Below are 6,252 nucleotides of genomic sequence, written 5' to 3' on the forward strand. Positions count from 1 at the left end.
TACCTTGGCGGTATTGAAATTGATTTGCCATGAAATTTACGTCTTCTAAAGCCTTCACTGGAAAAGTGCATTGACCATTGATATGGTCACCACCAGATAATTCACAGAGTTGTTGATGCACCTGTGAAACATTCTTCAGCTCCTTTGGTAACTGAGCGAGTGTCTTTGTCAAATTCTCCAATTGTTGAGTTATGATTTTATTTTGTGCAAGCAAGGCATCCTTTGATTGCAATTGTAGAACTCCTTTCTGTTGAATTGGAGCTCCTCTCTCATTATGCATCTCATTGTCATTAGTAGGCATGTTGGATACTATGTGATTATGTGAACACTAAAGTATGTGTACATCTTGACTGAATTCATTGTTTTGAGCTGATTTGAATAATTACTTATTTTGAAAGAAGGAGTTTTGAATGTGGTGAACCATTGTATGGATTGGTGGAAGATTGAGTTACATCTTGTTTGCTTGAGGACAAGCAGAGTTCTAAGTTTGGGGTTGTGATAATAGTTGAAAAATTGTTATTTTTATACTTAATTTTGAAGAAAGATGAATTCTTGTCTAGTCAAGAGATATTCAGTAAACGCCAATCTATTGTCTTCTGGACACCTCTTAACATTGTAGATCCTCTCCATATCACGCAACCAATGATCAGCTTCATCAGGAAGACACTTTCCATTAAACTTTATTGGGTGACGTTGGAGAAAGCTCTCTAAGCTCCATTCGGTTTGATGATTAGGAGTAGAAGAGGACGGTTCAGTGATATTCCTATTCGTGGATATTATTTCCATGAGTTGTCTTTGGGTTGCCTCTGAATTTGCTTTAGCAGCCTCCAAACTTTGTAATGCCACTGTATTTTGTTGGAGTAATGCAGCGTTCTGTTGCTGTAAAGCCTCTATCACTGATTCCAACAACCTGGTGTTGTTAGATGGATTCCGATCGACATATATAGGAGGCGGAGGTCTAGGAGCCATCTTCTCTGATTAACAGAGAAAAAGAACCATCAGTTTAATCCAAAAAGTCAGATACACTAATTAACCGAACATTGAGTACACAGTAAAAGCATAGTATACTCATACCCTATAGTAATTCTAAGGAACAAAACTGCTCTAATACCACTAAATGTAACATCCCAAAAATAGAATATAAAACCATATCATAGAATACTCACATATTAACAATATTACAGTTTAGTTAAAAAAAAAGGGTATGCTTATGGCCGAACGACCTTACAAAATACCACAGAAATTAAACTTTACAAAGTTAAATACTTGACCGAACGGTTCCAACAAAACAATCTTAAACCAAACGGATATACAAAACGAAGTAACTATAACTACCGAACGGTTCTATGGTTCGGCCTTAACCTCCACTTCTTCAAGAGCCTCTTCCAGTAACTCCTTTCCTTCTGCTCACATCCACAGGATGATCATTGCAACAGAAACGACAACAGAAAGGACAAAACAGAGAAGACAAGAAATAGGGTAAGCTTATGTAATTTAATTAATTCAATACACATATAATTCAATCAATCCATCAATCATACATTAATGCATGCAATGAACAACCACTTGACTCTAATTGTCCGGACTGTATGAATTTTGTGTAGCTACGATGTTTTTGCACCTCAACAGCTGCCACCCGAGGTTAGTCCGTTCTTACATCGCCCATCTTAACCTTATGGAGTAGGACCTCCTACCATTCTCACACATGATTTACTCCTCTCTACTTGAGAATGAGTAATCATAGAATATCGGGATAAACGCCACCTTAGCATGAGCACATTCATACTTTACCAATCCATAACAAATCTGGAGATATTCCTCCCTGGAATACTCTTTCATATCGATACCATTCAAATCACATCATACTTTAAATTCATCATACTTTATTTCAATACAGTCAAACCAGACCAATAAAACTAGATTCCATCTTAAAACAGAGCTTAAAGAGATAACCTAAATTTTAGAAGTAAGACCGACACAAGAGAATATTGTTTAGATTATCATAACTGAATGCTTAGTGTAAGACCGAGTGGCCTTTCACTTATCCACAGAACAAGACCGAACGATCCATACGAGACAAGACTTATCAGAAGCCTAACACTTATAATAATAAGAAACGTTTCCTAGATACTCAACCATTTTGACCGAAAGGTCTTTACTAACAAAACTCAAGGAATGTATGGAATAATATAGAATACATACAATTAAACCTGACTGAAGGTAAGTAAAGTTTTTATCAGAGACCTAAGAGTTTAAACCGAACACTACATACTAAGGCCGAACACTTTGGAGTTTGGCCAAACACTCTTAACACCCAAAAATGATATATTACGGAATATATTATATAGACGTCTATCCCCCTCCACAACAGACGTTTAAGGGGCTGAAGACAATTAACTCTTCAACCCCCCTGTCAGCACCCGAAACGTCCGATATTGGGGGACGGACGTCTATAATAACATAGACGTTCGTCCCCCTCCACAATGGACGTTTAAGGGGCTGACAGACAATTAATTCTTCAACTACCTGTCAGCACCCTAAACGTCCGATAACGGGGGACGGACGTCTATAGTATTATAGACGTTCGTCCCCATCCCCAAGGGACATTTAGTGGGCTGACAGGGGAGTTAAAGCGTTCATTTGTTCAGCCTCTTAGACGTCCATCTACCCAGGACGAACGTCTATAATATTATAGACGTCCGGGCCCCTCCTAAATGGACGTTTAGTGGACTGACAGGGGAGTTGAAGTGTTCATTTGTTCAGCCTCTTAGACGTCCGTGTCCCTCCCACGGACGTCTATAATATTATAGACGTCCGTCCCCCCGCACAACGGACATCTAGAGTTTCACTTATCTACGAATATGCCATCGGTCAATTATTTACGTTGGGGCTTTTGTGGACGGATGTCTATGGGGGGATGGTAAAAGCCAATTCTGCACTAGTGGAGGAGTTCCACATCATTTGCTCTTCAATGAAACCTCCACATGTTCTCAAGGGCATTTCCGCACTCTTTAGAAGGAGCAGCTTGGGAGTGGATTTATTATCTTCCTCCAGAATCCAAAGCCAGTTGGGAAGATCTTGAGCATATGTTTTTGGAAAGATTCATCCCTACTGAGCCTCATTTTGATTTGTATAGCAACGATCCTAGATGGAATGATCCTAACCTAGGATGGTATGGTACTCCACAACATCAATATAAAGAACCACCATCATTCCAAAATACTTGTATGCCTCCACGTGTCCAATAACAACAACAACTGCAACTTTATGAACCTGCCCAAATAGCTCCTCAACCTTCTACTTCTAAGCCTACATTGCAGGAGTTGTTGGAGTAGATGGCCATGCAAAACCTTCAGTTTCAACAAGAGAACATGGAGTTTCCACAGGAAACAAGAGCTTCCATTCAGAGTTTGAATGATCAGATAGGTGATGACAAATTTATGAACACCGAAAAATAGCGCCAAAAACTTGTTTAACCCTCGACAAGTGTGACCGAATCGTATCAAGTAATAAACTCGGTAAGACCAAGTATCATTCTCGCAAAGGACTCACGGCCTAGTTAGTTATATGATTTCTTGATTATTTAAGACTTGTGAACAAATTTTTATAAGTTTCAAATGCAAAAGACAAAAAGTAAACATGTATGCATGTGATGATCAATGGGAAAGAGGAACACAAACACTTGGAATGAATTATATGGATGAGTATGTTGTTGGGGCAATAAATTTCATCTTATCCACTCTCATATATTTTAGGAATTCATCATTCTTTTCATCAATGTTAATGTCACTCTCTAAATTACCTTAGACCCGTTGTCTTGGCGAAGAAAGCCTGATCATAATTACTAGTTTACAATGTCTTGTCTCCCTAGCAATTAAGCATGCATTATAGTGAACGAAAGCTTAACGGCAACTAACCATCATACTCCTATGTCTAGGTTTATAATACTATTGGGAGAGTTTCCCCGGATCTAGATTTTACCGTATGTGTCCATATCAATAAAACCAATAATCATGACATCGAATGAGTTAAACAATGCATGCTTTGAGCAAAGAAGAAAAACCCTAACTAATGATGAAAGAAAGCATGTATCATAAATATGATGTTTAAACACAAAATTCCATATATGAGAGCTTCAAAAGATTACATTGATTCCCCAACAACAAGAAGAGTTTAGTTCACCATATTCATGGTGAAACTAGATGAAATACAATGAAATAGTGAAAGATAGAACCCTAGAAAGTTGAGTAGGTAGCCTTAGCATCCAAGATCTTCCTTCAAGGGGTGGAAAAGTGTGTGTTTGCTTCGTACTCTGCCAAAGATACAAACCCTAGGAAGTCCTAAAGCTTATATACTATTCTAAATATTACAAAAAAGTAGGCCTAGGCCCAAATGGCGCTCAACGGTAAACTATCGCTCAACGATAAGTGCGTGTGTTGAATTCTTCCCCTCAGCTGCACTATCACCCCTCAACGGAGCCAACGAGTGTTAATTAGTGCCGCTCAGCGATAAAATGGAGTTGAGCGGTACTTGCAGCTTCTCTTCTTTTGCACTTTTTGAGTTCTTTTTTTATTCCATCTCTATCCTTCTTCACTTCTTTCATCAAATTCACCTTAAAACCTGCATAAAACACTAAAATCAAGCATAAACTTGTCCAACTCTCTTATTTCCAAAAATATAAACAAAAGCATGATTCCAAGCTAGTTTCTGAGTGTTAAAGGTTGCTTTTAGTATCAATTTTAAGCATGAAAATAACAGTTTTTCAACTATTATGCAAATGGCTACTCAGCTCACTGAGGAATAGTCTCGAGTTTCAGAGAAATTACCTTTTCAGGTTGTTCAGATGCAAGATGATGTTGGTGTCAATGACCTAGGAGAGGGGAATCAGAGTCATGTGCTTATTGTGTCACCTATTTTCCCACCTTCCTATGACCCTATTCTTGTACCTGAGGAGACTTATGAAGAATTGGAGGACTTTGAGCAACACTTTTGAGCTAGGTAGACCATCATCATCTTCCACCACTTTAGCCACCTTTAGGGAAGTGGAGGTAAACATACCTCAGTTTGATTATGCTATTGATGATTATGTTGTTCATGATTATGTAGTTGATAGGTATGTTGATGATGGTATCGTTGATGAGCATGCTTTTAATTCTCCTTCTCTACATGATGAGAACCACTTTTTGCTATCACATCTGAATGTTTATTCTCCATGCACTGAACATGAATATGAGCCTATGTTTGATATTGTTTCTAAATTTGAATTTGATTCATGTTCTGAGGGTATATCTGAGGTTCAGCCTGTTACACTGAGATTGGGTGTTATACCCCTACATGTCATATCTTTGGAACCACATTGCATTAACCCTATTGCAGGAGGTACACATGAATTTGACCAACATGCACCCATGGTGGAAGAAAAAGGTGCTTACATACACAACAGTTTGAAGATCAATAGGCACCGACTGAACCCGCTCATCAACAATAACTTCTTCTTAGATCCAACTGTGGAAGACATTTTCCTGCTTGATCAAATCTAGAGGATGAAGAAGTTCTTCCTATAAACTTCCTTGCCGGATCCTGTGGTGGAAGACATCTCTCTGATAGTCCAAAATTGGCAACTTCTACCCTAACCTAGGGGAGTTTTCTTTTTCCTTCTCCCCCTTTCCCTACTTTTATTTCACTTGTCCATGATCTGTTCACTGTTCTGATTTCTAATCTTATGCTTATGACACATTGAGGACACTGTGTAGTTTAAGTGTGGTCTATTGGGGGAGATTTTGATTTTTCTTTGTTAGTTTTTGTTTTCTTTGTTAATTTTTTTTTTGTTTTAGGTTGTTTTTCACTTCACTTGATTGATACTTATGCTTTGAAACTCTTGCTTTTCTTTGCGTGGGAAGATGATTATGATGTTTGAGAGGTTGAATTGATTGTGACAAATACCCTATGTGAGATTTGAGCCACTTTATGTTCTTTCTTGTGTGATGTATCTCTTGATTGCTTGCATATATGCCTTGGCTTGACTCTTTTTGATAATTCTTGATGGATATGCATGTTGGAAAGTAATAAAGGTAGTTTGTTCTTGAGCCTCTCTAGCCAAATAAGCCTCCCTTGTTTTGATCCTTTGATAAACCCTTTGAGCCTATGCTTTTCCCTTGTTCTTTGTTTTCAAGCTCATTAATCACCCTTAAGTGAAAAACCATGATTACCTTAACCCTAGGAATTTTGGAGCTTTGGAAGTGTTCTGGGAAC

This window comes from Vigna umbellata, chromosome 7 (genome assembly GCF_029865625.1).
Source record: "Vigna umbellata cultivar VRB3 chromosome 7, Vumbellata_1.0, whole genome shotgun sequence".
Taxonomy (NCBI): domain Eukaryota; kingdom Viridiplantae; phylum Streptophyta; class Magnoliopsida; order Fabales; family Fabaceae; genus Vigna; species Vigna umbellata.